The sequence below is a fragment of the Talpa europaea genome (assembly GCF_964194135.1).
Source record: "Talpa europaea genome assembly, chromosome: 16".
Classification (NCBI taxonomy): Eukaryota; Metazoa; Chordata; class Mammalia; order Eulipotyphla; family Talpidae; genus Talpa; species Talpa europaea.
In genome coordinates this window covers 29,971,125-29,991,181 of record NC_140084.1, presented here as the reverse complement: position 1 = coordinate 29,991,181, position 20,057 = coordinate 29,971,125, and positions in this window count along the sequence as shown.

Sequence of the window (20,057 nt, the reverse complement as noted above, 5' to 3'; positions counted from 1 at the left end):
GGGCGGGGCCTGAGGCTCCTCAGCGCTGCCTGGCCAGCTGAGGACTCTTCCCCTTTGAGTGATGCTGGGTTGCCAGGGGCTTTCCGCACAGACCTGTCTGCCTGCAGTTTTGGAGGGAGCCGCCGACGCAGACAGTCCGAGGCTTGCAGGGCTTGCCCTCCCTGACGGTGACCCCGCCCCTCCAACTAGGGCGTCTTCGGGCGCCCGGCCTGCCCCTGTGGGTCAGAGAAGCCAGAGGAGGCTGCAGGTGTGCCCCCGGGGAAGGTTTACCGTTCCCCAGGGGGCAGTTGGCCTTCTTCCCCCATGGGGGAAGAGCGTCCCATTTCCCCTTGGGGTAGGGTTCACCCTGCCCCCTTGGGACTGAGAGTCCCCATCACCCTCTCCGGCCCCCCCCCTGCGGCTCTATGAACTGCACATGTGCTCAGGCAGAGTCCGGCGGGCGGGGTCAGGCTCCGGCCGGGGGCGGGGCCTGAGGCTCCTCAGCGCTGACTGGCCAGGTGAGGACTCTTCCCCTTTGAGTGCTGCCGGCTTGCCCGGGCCTTTCCCCGCCGACCTGTCTACCGGCAGCTTTGGAGCAGGCCGCGATCGCAGCCAGTCCGAGGCATACGGGGGTTACCCTCCCTGACGGTGACCCCGCCCCTCCGTCTATGGCGTCCTCGGCGCACTGTCAGCCCCTCGGGGTGTGAGTGCGGAGGAGGGTGCAGGTGACTCCCGAGGAGAAGAGGGCCCCATGGCCAAAACGGGCTTGCGGTCCATTCACCATGCAGGGGGGCTTGGATTCTGTACCTCCGTGTTGCAGAGGACCCACCTACCCTCTTGGGGCTGAGGTTCCCCGAATCCACGCCCCTCGCCTGCGCCCCCTAGCGGCGGCTCTGTGAAGTGCACATTTACACAGGCAGAGTCCGGCGGGCGGGGTCAGGCTCCGGCCGGGGGCGGGGCCTGAGGCTCCTCAGCGCTGCCTGGCCAGCTGAGGACTCTTCCCCTTTGAGTGCTGCTGGGTTGCCAGGGGCTTTCCGCACAGACCTGTCTGCCTGCAGTTTTGGAGGGGGCCGCCGACGCAGACAGTCCGAGGCTTGCAGGGCTTGCCCTCCCTGACGGTGACCCCGCCCCTCCGACTAGGGCGTCTTCGGGCGCCCGGCCTGCCCCTGTGGGTCTGAGAAGCCAGAGGAGGCTGCGGGTGTGCCCCCGGGGAAGGTTTACCTTTCCCCAAGGGGGAAGTTGGCCTTCTTCCCCCAAGGGCGACGAGCGTCCCCTTTCCCCTTGGGGTAGGTTTCACCCTGCCCCCTTGGGACTGAGAGTCCCCATCACCCTCTCCGGACCCCCCCCCGGCTGCTGTATGAACTGCACATGTGCTCAGGCAGAGTCCGGCGGGCGGGGTCAGGCTCCGGCCGGGGGCGGGGCCTGAGGCTCCTCAGCGCTGCATGGCCAGGTGAGGACTCTTCCCCTTTGAGTGCTGCCGGCTTGCCCAGGCCTTTCCCCGCCGACCTGTCTGCTGGCAGATTTGGAGGAGGCCGGGGTCACAGCCACTCCGAGGCATACGGGGGGTACCCTCCCTGACGGTGACCCCGCCCCTCCGTCTATGGCGTCCTCGGCGCACTGTCAGCCCCTCGGGGTGTGAGTGCGGAGGAGGGTGCAGGTGACTCCCGAGGAGAAGAGGGCCCCATGGCCAAAACGGGCTTGCGGTCCATTCACCATGCAGGGGGGCTTGGAATCTGTACCTCCGTGTTGCAGAGGTCCCACCTACCCTCTTGGGGCTGAGGGTCCCCGAATCCACGCCCCTCGCCTGCGCCTACTAGCGGCGGCTCTGTGAAGTACACCTTTGCACAGGCAGACTCCGGCGGGTGGGGTCAGGCTCCGGCCGGGTCGGGACTGAGGCTCCTCAGCGCTGCCTGGCCAGCTGAGGACTCTTCCCCTTTGAGTGCTGCTGGGTTGCCAGGGGCTTTCCGCACCGACCTGTCTGCCTGCAGTTTTGGAGGGGGCCGCCGACGCAGACAGTCCGAGGCTTGCAGGGCTTGCCCTCCCTGACGGTGACCCCGCCCCTCCAACTAGGGCGTCTTCGGGCGCCCGGCCTGCCCCTGTGGGTCAGAGAAGCCAGAGGAGGCTGCAGGTGTGCCCCCGGGGAAGGTTTACCGTTCCCCAGGGGGCAGTTGGCCTTCTTCCCCCATGGGGGAAGAGCGTCCCCTTTCCCCTTGGGGTAGGGTTCACCCTGCCCCCTTGGGACTGAGAGTCCCCATCACCCTCTCCGGCCCCCCCCCCTGCGGCTCTATGAACTGCACATGTGCTCAGGCAGAGTCCGGCGGGCGGGGTCAGGCTCCGGCCGTGGGCGGGGCCTGAGGCTCCTCAGCGCTGCATGGCCAGGTGAGGACTCTTCCCCTTTGAGTGCTGCCGGCTTGCCCGGGCCTTTCCCCGCCGACCTGTCTACCGGCAGCTTTGGAGCAGGCCGCGATCGCAGCCAGTCCGAGGCATACGGGGGTTACCCTCCCTGACGGTGACCCCGCCCCTCCGTCTATGGCGTCCTCGGCGCACTGTCAGCCCCTCGGGGTGTGAGTGCGGAGGAGGGTGCAGGTGACTCCCGAGGAGAAGAGGGCCCCATGGCCAAAACGGGCTTGCGGTCCATTCACCATGCAGGGGTTCTTGGACTCTGTACCTCCGTGTTGCAGAGGTCCCACCTACCCTCTTGGGGCTGAGGTTCCCCGAATCCACGCCCCTCGCTTGCGCCCCCTAGCGGCGGCTCTGTGAAGTGCACCTTTACACAGGCAGAGTCCGGCAGGCGGGTCAGTCTCCGGACGGGGGCGGGGCCTGAGGCTCTTCAGCGCTGCCTGGCCAGCTGAGGACTCTTCCCCTTTGAGTGCTGCTGGGTTGCCAGGGGCTTTCCGCACCGACCTATCTGCCTGCAGTTTTGGAGGGGGCCGCCGACGCAGACAGTCCGAGGCTTGCATGGCTTGCCCTCCCTGACGGTGACCCCGCCCCTCCGACTAGGGCATCTTCGGGCGCCCGTCCTGCCCCTGGGTGTGTGAGAGCCAGAGGAGGCTGCAGGTGTGCCCCCGGGGAAGGTTTACCGTTCCCCAGGGGGAAGTTGGCCTTCTTCCCCCATGGGGGAAGAGCGTCCCCTTTCCCCTTGGGGTAGGGTTCACCCTGCCCCCTTGGGACTGAGAGACCCCATCACCCTCTCCGCCCCCCCCCCCCGGCGGCTCTATTAATTGCACATGTGCTCAGGCAGAGTCCGGCGGGCGGGGTCAGGCTCCTGCCGGGGGCGGGGCCTGAGGCTCCTCAGCGCTGCATGGCCAGGTGAGGACTCTTCCCCTTTGAGTGCTGCCGGCTTGCCCGGGCCTTTCCCCGCCGACCTGTCTGCCGGCAGCTTTGGAGCAGGCCGCGGTCGCAGCCAGTCCGAGGCATACGGGGGGTACCCTCCCTGACGGTGACCCCGCCCCTCCGTCTATGGCGTCCTCGGCGCACTGTCAGCCCCTCGGGGTGTGAGTGCGGAGGAGGGTGCAGGTGACTCCCGAGGAGAAGAGGGCCCCACGGCCAAAACGGGCTTGCGTTCCATTCACCATGCAGGGGGGCTTGGACTCTGTACCTCCGTGTTGCAGAGGTCCCACCTACCCTCTTGGGGCTGAGGTTCCCCGAATCCACGCCCCTCGCCTGCGCCCCCTAGCGGCGGCTCTGTGAAGTGCACCTTTGCACAGGCAGAGTCCGGCGGGCGGGGTCAGGCTCCGGCCGGGGGCGGGGCCTGAGGCTCCTCAGCGCTGCCTGGCCAGCTGAGGACTCTTCCCCTTTGAGTGCTGCTGGGTTGCCAGGGGCTTTCCGCACCGACCTGTCTGCCTGCAGTTTTGGAGGGGGCCGCCGACGCAGACAGTCCGAGGCTTGCAGGGCTTGCCCTCCCTGACGGTGACCCCGCCCCTCCGACTAGGGCGTCTTCGGGCGCCCGGCCTGCCCCTGTGGGTCTGAGAAGCTAGAGGAGGCTGCAGGTGTGCCCCCGGGGAAGGTTTACCTTTCCCCAAGGGGGAAGTTGGCCTTCTTCCCCCAAGGGCGAAGAGCGTCCCCTTTCCCCTTGGGGTAGGTTTCACCCTGCCCCCTTGGGACTGAGAGTCCCCATCACCCTCTCCGGCTCCCCCCCCCCTCCGGCGGCTGTATGAACTGCACATGTGCTCAGGCAGAGTCCGGCGGGCGGGGTCAGGCTCCGGCCGGGGTCGGGGACTGAGGCTCCTCAGCGCTGCATGGCCAGGTGAGGACTCTTCCCCTTTGAGTGCTGCCGGCTTCCCCGGGCCTTTCCCCGCCGACCTGTCTACCTGCAGCTTTGGAGGAGGCCGGGGTCGCAGCCACTCCGAGGCATACGGGGGGTACCCTCCCTGACGGTGACCCCGCCCCTCCGTCTATGGCGTCCTCGGCGCACTGTCAGCCCCTCGGGGTGTGAGTGCGGAGGAGGGTGCAGGTGACTCCCGAGGAGAAGAGGGCCCCATGGCCAAAACGGGCTTGCGGTCCATTCACCAGGCAGGGGTTCTTGGACTCTGTACCTCCGTGTTGCAGAGGTCCCACCTACCCTCTTGGGGCTGAGGTTCCCCGAATCCACGCCCCTCGCCTGCGCCCCCTAGCGGCGGCTCTGTGAAGTGCACCTTTGCACAGGCAGAGTCCAGCGGGCGGGGTCAGGCTCCGGCCGGGGGCGGGGCCTGAGGCTCCTCAGCGCTGCCTGGCCAGCTGAGGACTCTTCCCCTTTGAGTGCTGCTGGGTTGCCAGGGGCTTTCCGCACAGACCTGTCTGCCTGCAGTTTTGGAGGGGGCCGCCGACGCAGACAGTCCGAGGCTTGCAGGGCTTGCCCTCCCTGACGGTGACCCCGCCCCTCCGACTAGGGCGTCTTCGGGCGCCCGGCCTGCCCCTGTGGGTCTGAGAAGCCAGAGGAGGCTGCGGGTGTGCCCCCGGGGAAGGTTTACCTTTCCCCAAGGGGGAAGTTGGCCTTCTTCCCCCAAGGGCGACGAGCGTCCCCTTTCCCCTTGGGGTAGGTTTCACCCTGCCCCCTTGGGACTGAGAGTCCCCATCACCCTCTCCGGACCCCCCCCCGGCTGCTGTATGAACTGCACATGTGCTCAGGCAGAGTCCGGCGGGCGGGGTCAGGCTCCGGCCGGGGTCGGGGCCTGAGGCTCCTCAGCGCTGCATGGCCACGTGAGGACTCTTCCCCTTTGAGTGCTGCCGGCTTGCCCGGGCCTTTCCCCGCCGACCTGTCTGCCGGCAGCTTTGGAGGAGGCCGGGGTCGCAGCCACTCCGAGGCATACGGGGGGTACCCTCCCTGACGGTGACCCCGCCCCTCCGTCTATGGCGTCCTCGGCGCACTGTCAGCCCCTCGGGGTGTGAGTGCGGAGGAGGGTGCAGGTGACTCCCGAGGAGAAGAGGGCCCCATGGCCAAAACGGGCTTGCGGTCCATTCACCATGCAGGGGTTCTTGGACTCTGTACCTCCGTGTTGCAGAGGTCCCACCTACCCTCTTGGGGCTGAGGTTCCCCGAATCCACGCCCCTCGCTTGCGCCCCCTAGCGGCGGCTCTGTGAAGTGCACCTTTACACAGGCAGAGTCCGGCAGGCGGGTCAGTCTCCGGACGGGGGCGGGGCCTGAGGCTCTTCAGCGCTGCCTGGCCAGCTGAGGACTCTTCCCCTTTGAGTGCTGCTGGGTTGCCAGGGGCTTTCCGCACCGACCTATCTGCCTGCAGTTTTGGAGGGAGCCGCCGACGCAGACAGTCCGAGGCTTGCATGGCTTGCCCTCCCTGACGGTGACCCCGCCCCTCCGACTAGGGCATCTTCGGGCGCCCGTCCTGCCCCTGGGTGTGTGAGAGCCAGAGGAGGCTGCAGGTGTGCCCCCGGGGAAGGTTTACCGTTCCCCAGGGGGAAGTTGGCCTTCTTCCCCCATGGGGGAAGAGCGTCCCCTTTCCCCTTGGGGTAGGGTTCACCCTGCCCCCTTGGGACTGAGAGTCCCCATCACCCTCTCCGCCCCCCCCCCCGGCGGCTCTATTAATTGCACATGTGCTCAGGCAGAGTCCGGCGGGCGGGGTCAGGCTCCGGCCGGGGGCGGGGCCTGAGGCTCCTCAGCGCTGACTGGCCAGGTGAGGACTCTTCCCCTTTGAGTGCTGCCGGCTTGCCCGGGCCTTTCCCCGCCGACCTGTCTGCCGGCAGCTTTGGAGCAGGCCGCGGTCGCAGCCAGTCCGAGGCATACGGGGGGTACCCTCCCTGACGGTGACCCCGCCCCTCCGTCTATGGCGTCCTCGGCGCACTGTCAGCCCCTCGGGGTGTGAGTGCGGAGGAGGGTGCAGGTGACTCCCGAGGAGAAGAGGGCCCCATGGCCAAAACGGGCTTGCGGACCATTCACCAGGCAGGGGTTCTTGGACTCTGTACCTCCGTGTTGCAGAGGTCCCACCTACCCTCTTGGGGCTGAGGTTCCCCGAATCCACGCCCCTCGCCTGCGCCCCCTAGCGGCGGCTCTGTGAAGAGCACCTTTGCACAGGCAGAGTCCGGCGGGCGGGGTCAGGCTCCGGCCGGGGGCGGGGCCTGAGGCTCCTCAGCGCTGCCTGGCCAGCTGAGGACTCTTCCCCTTTGAGTGATGCTGGGTTGCCAGGGGCTTTCCGCACAGACCTGTCTGCCTGCAGTTTTGGAGGGAGCCGCCGACGCAGACAGTCCGAGGCTTGCAGGGCTTGCCCTCCCTGACGGTGACCCCGCCCCTCCAACTAGGGCGTCTTCGGGCGCCCGGCCTGCCCCTGTGGGTCAGAGAAGCCAGAGGAGGCTGCAGGTGTGCCCCCGGGGAAGGTTTACCGTTCCCCAGGGGGCAGTTGGCCTTCTTCCCCCATGGGGGAAGAGCGTCCCATTTCCCCTTGGGGTAGGGTTCACCCTGCCCCCTTGGGACTGAGAGTCCCCATCACCCTCTCCGGCCCCCCCCCCTGCGGCTCTATGAACTGCACATGTGCTCAGGCAGAGTCCGGCGGGCGAGGTCAGGCTCCGGCCGGGGGCGGGGCCTGAGGCTCCTCAGCGCTGACTGGCCAGGTGAGGACTCTTCCCCTTTGAGTGCTGCCGGCTTGCCCGCGCCTTTCCCCGCCGACCTGTCTACCGGCAGCTTTGGAGCAGGCCGCGATCGCAGCCAGTCCGAGGCATACGGGGGTTACCCTCCCTGACGGTGACCCCGCCCCTCCGTCTATGGCGTCCTCGGCGCACTGTCAGCCCCTCGGGGTGTGAGTGCGGAGGAGGGTGCAGGTGACTCCCGAGGAGAAGAGGGCCCCACGGCCAAAACGGGCTTGCGTTCCATTCACCATGCAGGGGGGCTTGGACTCTGTACCTCCGTGTTGCAGAGGTCCCACCTACCCTCTTGGGGCTGAGGTTCCCCGAATCCACGCCCCTCGCCAGCGCCCCCTAGCGGCGGCTCTGTGAAGTGCACCTTTGCACAGGCAGAGTCCGGCGGGCGGGGTCAGGCTCCGGCCGGGGGCGGGGCCTGAGGCTCCTCAGCGCTGCCTGGCCAGCTGAGGACTCTTCCCCTTTGAGTGCTGCTGGGTTGCCAGGGGCTTTCCGCACCGACCTGTCTGCCTGCAGTTTTGGAGGGGGCCGCCGACGCAGACAGTCCGAGGCTTGCAGGGCTTGCCCTCCCTGACGGTGACCCCGCCCCTCCGACTAGGGCGTCTTCGGGCGCCCGGCCTGCCCCTGTGGGTCTGAGAAGCTAGAGGAGGCTGCAGGTGTGCCCCCGGGGAAGGTTTACCTTTCCCCAAGGGGGAAGTTGGCCTTCTTCCCCCAAGGGCGAAGAGCGTCCCCTTTCCCCTTGGGGTAGGTTTCACCCTGCCCCCTTGGGACTGAGAGTCCCCATCACCCTCTCCGGCTCCCCCCCCCCTCCGGCGGCTGTATGAACTGCACATGTGCTCAGGCAGAGTCCGGCGGGCGGGGTCAGGCTCCGGCCGGGGTCGGGGACTGAGGCTCCTCAGCGCTGCATGGCCAGGTGAGGACTCTTCCCCTTTGAGTGCTGCCGGCTTCCCCGGGCCTTTCCCCGCCGACCTGTCTACCTGCAGCTTTGGAGGAGGCCGGGGTCGCAGCCACTCCGAGGCATACGGGGGGTACCCTCCCTGACGGTGACCCCGCCCCTCCGTCTATGGCGTCCTCGGCGCACTGTCAGCCCCTCGGGGTGTGAGTGCGGAGGAGGGTGCAGGTGACTCCCGAGGAGAAGAGGGCCCCATGGCCAAAACGGGCTTGCGGTCCATTCACCAGGCAGGGGTTCTTGGACTCTGTACCTCCGTGTTGCAGAGGTCCCACCTACCCTCTTGGGGCTGAGGTTCCCCGAATCCACGCCCCTCGCCTGCGCCCCCTAGCGGCGGCTCTGTGAAGTGCACCTTTGCACAGGCAGAGTCCAGCGGGCGGGGTCAGGCTCCGGCCGGGGGCGGGGCCTGAGGCTCCTCAGCGCTGCCTGGCCAGCTGAGGACTCTTCCCCTTTGAGTGCTGCTGGGTTGCCAGGGGCTTTCCGCACAGACCTGTCTGCCTGCAGTTTTGGAGGGGGCCGCCGACGCAGACAGTCCGAGGCTTGCAGGGCTTGCCCTCCCTGACGGTGACCCCGCCCCTCCGACTAGGGCGTCTTCGGGCGCCCGGCCTGCCCCTGTGGGTCTGAGAAGCCAGAGGAGGCTGCGGGTGTGCCCCCGGGGAAGGTTTACCTTTCCCCAAGGGGGAAGTTGGCCTTCTTCCCCCAAGGGCGACGAGCGTCCCCTTTCCCCTTGGGGTAGGTTTCACCCTGCCCCCTTGGGACTGAGAGTCCCCATCACCCTCTCCGGACCCCCCCCCGGCTGCTGTATGAACTGCACATGTGCTCAGGCAGAGTCGGCGGGCGGGGTCAGGCTCCGGCCGGTGTCGGGTCCTGAGGCTCCTCAGCGCTGCATGGCCAGGTGAGGACTCTTCCCCTTTGAGTGCTGCCGGCTTGCCCGGGCCTTTCCCCGCCGACCTGTCTGCCGGCAGCTTTGGAGGAGGCCGGGGTCGCAGCCACTCCGAGGCATACGGGGGTTACCCTCCCTGACGGTGACCCCGCCCCTCCGTCTATGGCGTCCTCGGCGCACTGTCAGCCCCTCGGGGTGTGAGTGCGGAGGAGGGTGCAGGTGACTCCCGAGGAGAAGAGGGCCCCATGGCCAAAACGGGCTTGCGGTCCATTCACCATGCAGGGGTTCTTGGACTCTGTACCTCCGTGTTGCAGAGGTCCCACCTACCCTCTTGGGGCTGAGGTTCCCCGAATCCACGCCCCTCGCTTGCGCCCCCTAGCGGCGGCTCTGTGAAGTGCACCTTTACACAGGCAGAGTCCGGCAGGCGGGTCAGTCTCCGGACGGGGGCGGGGCCTGAGGCTCTTCAGCGCTGCCTGGCCAGCTGAGGACTCTTCCCCTTTGAGTGCTGCTGGGTTGCCAGGGGCTTTCCGCACCGACCTATCTGCCTGCAGTTTTGGAGGGAGCCGCCGACGCAGACAGTCCGAGGCTTGCATGGCTTGCCCTCCCTGACGGTGACCCCGCCCCTCCGACTAGGGCATCTTCGGGCGCCCGTCCTGCCCCTGGGTGTGTGAGAGCCAGAGGAGGCTGCAGGTGTGCCCCCGGGGAAGGTTTACCGTTCCCCAGGGGGAAGTTGGCCTTCTTCCCCCATGGGGGAAGAGCGTCCCCTTTCCCCTTGGGGTAGGGTTCACCCTGCCCCCTTGGGACTGAGAGTCCCCATCACCCTCTCCGCCCCCCCCCCCGGCGGCTCTATTAATTGCACATGTGCTCAGGCAGAGTCCGGCGGGCGGGGTCAGGCTCCGGCCGGGGGCGGGGCCTGAGGCTCCTCAGCGCTGCATGGCCAGGTGAGGACTCTTCCCCTTTGAGTGCTGCCGGCTTGCCCGGGCCTTTCCCCGCCGACCTGTCTGCCGGCAGCTTTGGAGCAGGCCGCGGTCGCAGCCAGTCCGAGGCATACGGGGGGTACCCTCCCTGACGGTGACCCCGCCCCTCCGTCTATGGCGTCCTCGGCGCACTGTCAGCCCCTCGGGGTGTGAGTGCGGAGGAGGGTGCAGGTGACTCCCGAGGAGAAGAGGGCCCCATGGCCAAAACGGGCTTGCGGACCATTCACCAGGCAGGGGTTCTTGGACTCTGTACCTCCGTGTTGCAGAGGTCCCACCTACCCTCTTGGGGCTGAGGTTCCCCGAATCCACGCCCCTCGCCTGCGCCCCCTAGCGGCGGCTCTGTGAAGTGCACCTTTGCACAGGCAGAGTCCGGCGGGCGGGGTCAGGCTCCGGCCGGGGGCGGGGCCTGAGGCTCCTCAGCGCTGCCTGGCCAGCTGAGGACTCTTCCCCTTTGAGTGATGCTGGGTTGCCAGGGGCTTTCCGCACAGACCTGTCTGCCTGCAGTTTTGGAGGGAGCCGCCGACGCAGACAGTCCGAGGCTTGCAGGGCTTGCCCTCCCTGACGGTGACCCCGCCCCTCCAACTAGGGCGTCTTCGGGCGCCCGGCCTGCCCCTGTGGGTCAGAGAAGCCAGAGGAGGCTGCAGGTGTGCCCCCGGGGAAGGTTTACCGTTCCCCAGGGGGCAGTTGGCCTTCTTCCCCCATGGGGGATGAGCGTCCCATTTCCCCTTGGGGTAGGGTTCACCCTGCCCCCTTGGGACTGAGAGTCCCCATCACCCTCTCCGGCCCCCCCCCCTGCGGCTCTATGAACTGCACATGTGCTCAGGCAGAGTCCGGCGGGCGGGGTCAGGCTCCGGCCGGGGGCGGGGCCTGAGGCTCCTCAGCGCTGACTGGCCAGGTGAGGACTCTTCCCCTTTGAGTGCTGCCGGCTTGCCCGGGCCTTTCCCCGCCGACCTGTCTACCGGCAGCTTTGGAGCAGGCCGCGATCGCAGCCAGTCCGAGGCATACGGGGGTTACCCTCCCTGACGGTGACCCCGCCCCTCCGTCTATGGCGTCCTCGGCGCACTGTCAGCCCCTCGGGGTGTGAGTGCGGAGGAGGGTGCAGGTGACTCCCGAGGAGAAGAGGGCCCCATGGCCAAAACGGGCTTGCGGTCCATTCACCATGCAGGGGGGCTTGGATTCTGTACCTCCGTGTTGCAGAGGACCCACCTACCCTCTTGGGGCTGAGGTTCCCCGAATCCACGCCCCTCGCCTGCGCCCCCTAGCGGCGGCTCTGTGAAGTGCACATTTACACAGGCAGAGTCCGGCGGGCGGGGTCAGGCTCCGGCCGGGGGCGGGGCCTGAGGCTCCTCAGCGCTGCCTGGCCAGCTGAGGACTCTTCCCCTTTGAGTGCTGCTGGGTTGCCAGGGGCTTTCCGCACAGACCTGTCTGCCTGCAGTTTTGGAGGGGGCCGCCGACGCAGACAGTCCGAGGCTTGCAGGGCTTGCCCTCCCTGACGGTGACCCCGCCCCTCCGACTAGGGCGTCTTCGGGCGCCCGGCCTGCCCCTGTGGGTCTGAGAAGCCAGAGGAGGCTGCGGGTGTGCCCCCGGGGAAGGTTTACCTTTCCCCAAGGGGGAAGTTGGCCTTCTTCCCCCAAGGGCGACGAGCGTCCCCTTTCCCCTTGGGGTAGGTTTCACCCTGCCCCCTTGGGACTGAGAGTCCCCATCACCCTCTCCGGACCCCCCCCCGGCTGCTGTATGAACTGCACATGTGCTCAGGCAGAGTCCGGCGGGCGGGGTCAGGCTCCGGCCGGGGGCGGGGCCTGAGGCTCCTCAGCGCTGCATGGCCAGGTGAGGACTCTTCCCCTTTGAGTGCTGCCGGCTTGCCCGGGCCTTTCCCCGCCGACCTGTCTGCCGGCAGCTTTGGAGCAGGCCGCGGTCGCAGCCAGTCCGAGGCATACGGGGGTACCCTCCCTGACGGTGACCCCGCCCCTCCGTCTATGGCGTCCTCGGCGCACTGTCAGCCCCTCGGGGTGTGAGTGCGGAGGAGGGTGCAGGTGACTCCCGAGGAGAAGAGGGCCCCATGGCCAAAACGGGCTTGCGTTCCATTCACCATGCAGGGGGGCTTGGACTCTGTACCTCCGTGTTGCAGAGGTCCCACCTACCCTCTTGGGGCTGAGGTTCCCCGAATCCACGCCCCTCGCCTGCGCCCCCTAGCGGCGGCTCTGTGAAGTGCACCTTTGCACAGGCAGAGTCCGGCGGGCGGGGTCAGGCTCCGGCCGGGGGTGGGGCCTGAGGCTCCTCAGCGCTGCCTGGCCAGCTGAGGACTCTTCCCCTTTGAGTGCTGCTGGGTTGCCAGGGGCTTTCCGCACCGACCTGTCTGCCTGCAGTTTTGGAGGGGGCCGCCGACGCAGACAGTCCGAGGCTTGCAGGGCTTGACCTCCCTGACGGTGACCCCGCCCCTCCGACTAGGGCGTCTTCGGGCGCCCGGCCTGCCCCTGTGGGTCTGAGAAGCTAGAGGAGGCTGCGGGTGTGCCCCCGGGGAACGTTTACCTTTCCTCAAGGGGGAAGTTGGCCTTCTTCCCCCAAGGGCGAAGAGCGTCCCCTTTCCCCTTGGGGTAGGTTTCACCCTGCCCCCTTGGGACTGAGAGTCCCCATCACCCTCTCCGGGCCCCCCCCCCCCCCGGCGGCTGTATGAACTGCACATGTGCTCAGGCAGAGTCCGGCGGGCGGGGTCAGGCTCCGGCCGGGGTCGGGGACTGAGGCTCCTCAGCGCTGCATGGCCAGGTGAGGACTCTTCCCCTTTGAGTGCTGCCGGCTTCCCCGGGCCTTTCCCCGCCGACCTGTCTACCTGCAGCTTTGGAGGAGGCCGGGGTCGCAGCCACTCCGAGGCATACGGGGGGTACCCTCCCTGACGGTGACCCCGCCCCTCCGTCTATGGCGTCCTCGGCGCAGTGTCAGCCTCTCGGGGTGTGAGTGCGGAGGAGGGTGCAGGTGACTCCCGAGGAGAAGAGGGCCCCATGGCCAAAACGGGCTTGCGGTCCATTCATCAGGCAGGGGTTCTTGGACTCTGTACCTCCGTGTTGCAGAGGACCCACCTACCCTCTTGGGGCTGAGGTTCCCCGAATCCACGCCCCTCGCCTGCGCCCCCTAGCGGCGGCTCTGTGAAGTGCACATTTACACAGGCAGAGTCCGGCGGGCGGGGTCAGGCTCCGGCCGGGGGCGGGGCCTGAGGCTCCTCAGCGCTGCCTGGCCAGCTGAGGACTCTTCCCCTTTGAGTGCTGCTGGGTTGCCAGGGGCTTTCCGCACAGACCTGTCTGCCTGCAGTTTTGGAGGGGGCCGCCGACGCAGACAGTCCGAGGCTTGCAGGGCTTGCCCTCCCTGACGGTGACCCCGCCCCTCCGACTAGGGCGTCTTCGGGCGCCCGGCCTGCCCCTGTGGGTCTGAGAAGCCAGAGGAGGCTGCGGGTGTGCCCCCGGGGAAGGTTTACCTTTCCCCAAGGGGGAAGTTGGCCTTCTTCCCCCAAGGGCGACGAGCGTCCCCTTTCCCCTTGGGGTAGGTTTCACCCTGCCCCCTTGGGACTGAGAGTCCCCATCACCCTCTCCGGACCCCCCCCCGGCTGCTGTATGAACTGCACATGTGCTCAGGCAGAGTCCGGCGGGCGGGGTCAGGCTCCGGCCGGGGGCGGGGCCTGAGGCTCCTCAGCGCTGCATGGCCAGGTGAGGACTCTTCCCCTTTGAGTGCTGCCGGCTTGCCCGGGCCTTTCCCCGCCGACCTGTCTGCCGGCAGCTTTGGAGCAGGCCGCGGTCGCAGCCAGTCCGAGGCATACGGGGGTACCCTCCCTGACGGTGACCCCGCCCCTCCGTCTATGGCGTCCTCGGCGCACTGTCAGCCCCTCGGGGTGTGAGTGCGGAGGAGGGTGCAGGTGACTCCCGAGGAGAAGAGGGCCCCATGGCCAAAACGGGCTTGCGTTCCATTCACCATGCAGGGGGGCTTGGACTCTGTACCTCCGTGTTGCAGAGGTCCCACCTACCCTCTTGGGGCTGAGGTTCCCCGAATCCACGCCCCTCGCCTGCGCCCCCTAGCGGCGGCTCTGTGAAGTGCACCTTTGCACAGGCAGAGTCCGGCGGGCGGGGTCAGGCTCCGGCCGGGGGTGGGGCCTGAGGCTCCTCAGCGCTGCCTGGCCAGCTGAGGACTCTTCCCCTTTGAGTGCTGCTGGGTTGCCAGGGGCTTTCCGCACCGACCTGTCTGCCTGCAGTTTTGGAGGGGGCCGCCGACGCAGACAGTCCGAGGCTTGCAGGGCTTGACCTCCCTGACGGTGACCCCGCCCCTCCGACTAGGGCGTCTTCGGGCGCCCGGCCTGCCCCTGTGGGTCTGAGAAGCTAGAGGAGGCTGCGGGTGTGCCCCCGGGGAACGTTTACCTTTCCTCAAGGGGGAAGTTGGCCTTCTTCCCCCAAGGGCGAAGAGCGTCCCCTTTCCCCTTGGGGTAGGTTTCACCCTGCCCCCTTGGGACTGAGAGTCCCCATCACCCTCTCCGGGCCCCCCCCCCCCCGGCGGCTGTATGAACTGCACATGTGCTCAGGCAGAGTCCGGCGGGCGGGGTCAGGCTCCGGCCGGGGTCGGGGACTGAGGCTCCTCAGCGCTGCATGGCCAGGTGAGGACTCTTCCCCTTTGAGTGCTGCCGGCTTCCCCGGGCCTTTCCCCGCCGACCTGTCTACCTGCAGCTTTGGAGGAGGCCGGGGTCGCAGCCACTCCGAGGCATACGGGGGGTACCCTCCCTGACGGTGACCCCGCCCCTCCGTCTATGGCGTCCTCGGCGCAGTGTCAGCCTCTCGGGGTGTGAGTGCGGAGGAGGGTGCAGGTGACTCCCGAGGAGAAGAGGGCCCCATGGCCAAAACGGGCTTGCGGTCCATTCATCAGGCAGGGGTTCTTGGACTCTGTACCTCCGTGTTGCAGAGGTCCCACCTACCCTCTTGGGGCTGAGGTTCCCCGAATCCACGCCCCTCGCCTGCGCCCCCTAGCGGCGGCTCTGTGAAGTGCACCTTTGCACAGGCAGAGTCCGGCGGGCGGGGTCAGGCTCCGGCCGGGGGCGGGGCCTGAGGCTCCTCAGCGCTGCCTGGCCAGCTGAGGACTCTTCCCCTTTGAGTGCTGCTGGGTTGCCAGGGGCTTTCCGCACTGACCTGTCTGCCTGTAGTTTTGGAGGGGGCCGCCGAGGCAGACAGTCCGAGGCTTGCAGGTCTTGCCCTCCCTGACGGTGACCCCGCCCCTCCGACTAGGGCGTCTTCGGGCGCCCGGCCTGCCCCTGTGGGTCTGAGAAGCTAGAGGAGGCTGCAGGTGTGCCCCCGGGGAAGGTTTACCTTTCCCCAAGGGGGAAGTTGGCCTTCTTCCCCCAAGGGCGAAGAGCGTCCCCTTTCCCCTTGGGGTAGGTTTCACCCTGCCCCCTTGGGACTGAGAGTCCCCATCACCCTCTCCGGCTCCCCCCCCCCCGGCGGCTGTATGAACTGCACATGTGCTCAGGCAGAGTCCGGCGGGCGGGGTCAGGCTCCGGCCGGGGTCGGGGACTGAGGCTCCTCAGCGCTGCATGGCCAGGTGAGGACTCTTCCCCTTTGAGTGCTGCCGGCTTCCCAGGGCCTTTCCCCGCCGACCTGTCTACCTGCAGCTTTGGAGGAGGCCGGGGTCGCAGCCACTCCGAGGCATACGGGGGGTACCCTCCCTGACGGTGACCCCGCCCCTCCGTCTATGGCGTCCTCGGCGCACTGTCAGCCCCTCGGGGTGTGAGTGCGGAGGAGGGTGCAGGTGACTCCCGAGGAGAAGAGGGCCCCATGGCCAAAACGGGCTTGCGGTCCATTCACCAGGCAGGGGTTCTTGGACTCTGTACCTCCGTGTTGCAGAGGTCCCACCTACCCTCTTGGGGCTGAGGTTCCCCGAATCCACGCCCCTCGCCTGCGCCCCCTAGCGGCGGCTCTGTGAAGTGCACCTTTGCACAGGCAGAGTCCAGCGGGCGGGGTCAGGCTCCGGCCGGGGGCGGGGCCTGAGGCTCCTCAGCGCTGCCTGGCCAGCTGAGGACTCTTCCCCTTTGAGTGCTGCTGGGTTGCCAGGGGCTTTCCGCACAGACCTGTCTGCCTGCAGTTTTGGAGGGGGCCGCCGACGCAGACAGTCCGAGGCTTGCAGGGCTTGCCCTCCCTGACGGTGACCCCGCCCCTCCGACTAGGGCGTCTTCGGGCGCCCGGCCTGCCCCTGTGGGTCTGAGAAGCCAGAGGAGGCTGCGGGTGTGCCCCCGGGGAAGGTTTACCTTTCCCCAAGGGGGAAGTTGGCCTTCTTCCCCCAAGGGCGACGAGCGTCCCCTTTCCCCTTGGGGTAGGTTTCACCCTGCCCCCTTGGGACTGAGAGTCCCCATCACCCTCTCCGGACCCCCCCCCGGCTGCTGTATGAACTGCACATGTGCTCAGGCAGAGTCGGCGGGCGGGGTCAGGCTCCGGCCGGTGTCGGGGCCTGAGGCTCCTCAGCGCTGCATGGCCAGGTGAGGACTCTTCCCCTTTGAGTGCTGCCGGCTTGCCCGGGCCTTTCCCCGCCGACCTGTCTGCCGGCAGCTTTGGAGGAGGCCGGGGTCGCAGCCACTCCGAGGCATACGGGGGTTACCCTCCCTGACGGTGACCCCGCCCCTCCGTCTATGGCGTCCTCGGCGCACTGTCAGCCCCTCGGGGTGTGAGTGCGGAGGAGGGTGCAGGTGACTCCCGAGGAGAAGAGGGCCCCATGGCCAAAACGGGCTTGCGGTCCATTCACCATGCAGGGGTTCTTGGACTCTGTACCTCCGTGTTGCAGAGGTCCCACCTACCCTCTTGGGGCTGAGGTTCCCCGAATCCACGCCCCTCGCTTGCGCCCCCTAGCGGCGGCTCTGTGAAGTGCACCTTTACACAGGCAGAGTCCGGCAGGCGGGTCAGTCTCCGGACGGGGGCGGGGCCTGAGGCTCTTCAGCGCTGCCTGGCCAGCTGAGGACTCTTCCCCTTTGAGTGCTGCTGGGTTGCCAGGGGCTTTCCGCACCGACCTATCTGCCTGCAGTTTTGGAGGGAGCCGCCGACGCAGACAGTCCGAGGCTTGCATGGCTTGCCCTCCCTGACGGTGACCCCGCCCCTCCGACTAGGGCATCTTCGGGCGCCCGTCCTGCCCCTGGGTGTGTGAGAGCCAGAGGAGGCTGCAGGTGTGCCCCCGGGGAAGGTTTACCGTTCCCCAGGGGGAAGTTGGCCTTCTTCCCCCATGGGGGAAGAGCGTCCCCTTTCCCCTTGGGGTAGGGTTCACCCTGCCCCCTTGGGACTGAGAGTCCCCATCACCCTCTCCGCCCCCCCCCAGGCGGCTCTATTAATTGCACATGTGCTCAGGCAGAGTCCGGCGGGCGGGGTCAGGCTCCGGCCGGGGGCGGGGCCTGAGGCTCCTCAGCGCTGACTGGCCAGGTGAGGACTCTTCCCCTTTGAGTGCTGCCGGCTTGCCCGGGCCTTTCCCCGCCGACCTGTCTGCCGGCAGCTTTGGAGCAGGCCGCGGTCGCAGCCAGTCCGAGGCATACGGGGGGTACCCTCCCTGACGGTGACCCCGCCCCTCCGTCTATGGCGTCCTCGGCGCACTGTCAGCCCCTCGGGGTGTGAGTGCGGAGGAGGGTGCAGGTGACTCCCGAGGAGAAGAGGGCCCCATGGCCAAAACGGGCTTGCGGACCATTCACCAGGCAGGGGTTCTTGGACTCTGTACCTCCGTGTTGCAGAGGTCCCACCTACCCTCTTGGGGCTGAGGTTCCCCGAATCCACGCCCCTCGCCTGCGCCCCCTAGCGGCGGCTCTGTGAAGTGCACCTTTGCACAGGCAGAGTCCGGCGGGCGGGGTCAGGCTCCGGCCGGGGGCGGGGCCTGAGGCTCCTCAGCGCTGCCTGGCCAGCTGAGGACTCTTCCCCTTTGAGTGATGCTGGGTTGCCAGGGGCTTTCCGCACAGACCTGTCTGCCTGCAGTTTTGGAGGGAGCCGCCGACGCAGACAGTCCGAGGCTTGCAGGGCTTGCCCTCCCTGACGGTGACCCCGCCCCTCCAACTAGGGCGTCTTCGGGCGCCCGGCCTGCCCCTGTGGGTCAGAGAAGCCAGAGGAGGCTGCAGGTGTGCCCCCGGGGAAGGTTTACCGTTCCCCAGGGGGCAGTTGGCCTTCTTCCCCCATGGGGGAAGAGCGTCCCATTTCCCCTTGGGGTAGGGTTCACCCTGCCCCCTTGGGACTGAGAGTCCCCATCACCCTCTCCGGCCCCCCCCCCTGCGGCTCTATGAACTGCACATGTGCTCAGGCAGAGTCCGGCGGGCGGGGTCAGGCTCCGGCCGGGGGCGGGGCCTGAGGCTCCTCAGCGCTGACTGGCCAGGTGAGGACTCTTCCCCTTTGAGTGCTGCCGGCTTGCCCGGGCCTTTCCCCGCCGACCTGTCTACCGGCAGCTTTGGAGCAGGCCGCGATCGCAGCCAGTCCGAGGCATACGGGGGTTACCCTCCCTGACGGTGACCCCGCCCCTCCGTCTATGGCGTCCTCGGCGCACTGTCAGCCCCTCGGGGTGTGAGTGCGGAGGAGGGTGCAGGTGACTCCCGAGGAGAAGAGGGCCCCACGGCCAAAACGGGCTTGCGTTCCATTCACCATGCAGGGGGGCTTGGACTCTGTACCTCCGTGTTGCAGAGGTCCCACCTACCCTCTTGGGGCTGAGGTTCCCCGAATCCACGCCCCTCGCCTGCGCCCCCTAGTGGCGGCTCTGTGAAGTGCACCTTTTCACAGGCAGAGTCCGGCGGGCGGGGTCAGGCTCCGGCCGGGGGCGGGGCCTGAGGCTCCTCAGCGCTGCCTGGCCAGCTGAGGACTCTTCCCCTTTGAGTGCTGCTGGGTTGCCAGGGGCTTTCCGCACCGACCTGTCTGCCTGCAGTTTTGGAGGGGGCCGCCGACGCAGACAGTCCGAGGCTTGCAGGGCTTGCCCTCCCTGACGGTGACCCCGCCCCTCCGACTAGGGCGTCTTCGGGCGCCCGGCCTGCCCCTGTGGGTCTGAGAAGCTAGAGGAGGCTGCAGGTGTGCCCCCGGGGAAGGTTTACCTTTCCCCAAGGGGGAAGTTGGCCTTCTTCCCCCAAGGGCGAAGAGCGTCCCCTTTCCCCTTGGGGTAGGTTTCACCCTGCCCCCTTGGGACTGAGAGTCCCCATCACCCTCTCCGGCTCCCCCCCCCCTCCGGCGGCTGTATGAACTGCACATGTGCTCAGGCAGAGTCCGGCGGGCGGGGTCAGGCTCCGGCCGGGGTCGGGGACTGAGGCTCCTCAGCGCTGCATGGCCAGGTGAGGACTCTTCCCCTTTGAGTGCTGCCGGCTTCCCCGGGCCTTTCCCCGCCGACCTGTCTACCTGCAGCTTTGGAGGAGGCCGGGGTCGCAGCCACTCCGAGGCATACGGGGGGTACCCTCCCTGACGGTGACCCCGCCCCTCCGTCTATGGCGTCCTCGGCGCACTGTCAGCCCCTCGGGGTGTGAGTGCGGAGGAGGGTGCAGGTGACTCCCGAGGAGAAGAGGGCCCCATGGCCAAAACGGGCTTGCGGTCCATTCACCAGGCAGGGGTTCTTGGACTCTGTACCTCCGTGTTGCAGAGGTCCCACCTACCCTCTTGGGGCTGAGGTTCCCCGAATCCACGCCCCTCGCCTGCGCCCCCTAGCGGCGGCTCTGTGAAGTGCACCTTTGCACAGGCAGAGTCCAGCGGGCGGGGTCAGGCTCCGGCCGGGGGCGGGGCCTGAGGCTCCTCAGCGCTGCCTGGCCAGCTGAGGACTCTTCCCCTTTGAGTGCTGCTGGGTTGCCAGGGGCTTTCCGCACAGACCTGTCTGCCTGCAGTTTTGGAGGGGGCCGCCGACGCAGACAGTCCGAGGCTTGCAGGGCTTGCCCTCCCTGACGGTGACCCCGCCCCTCCGACTAGGGCGTCTTCGGGCGCCCGGCCTGCCCCTGTGGGTCTGAGAAGCCAGAGGAGGCTGCGGGTGTGCCCCCGGGGAAGGTTTACCTTTCCCCAAGGGGGAAGTTGGCCTTCTTCCCCCAAGGGCGACGAGCGTCCCCTTTCCCCTTGGGGTAGGTTTCACCCTGCCCCCTTGGGACTGAGAGTCCCCATCACCCTCTCCGGACCCCCCCCCGGCTGCTGTATGAACTGCACATGTGCTCAGGCAGAGTCGGCGGGCGGGGTCAGGCTCCGGCCGGTGTCGGGGCCTGAGGCTCCTC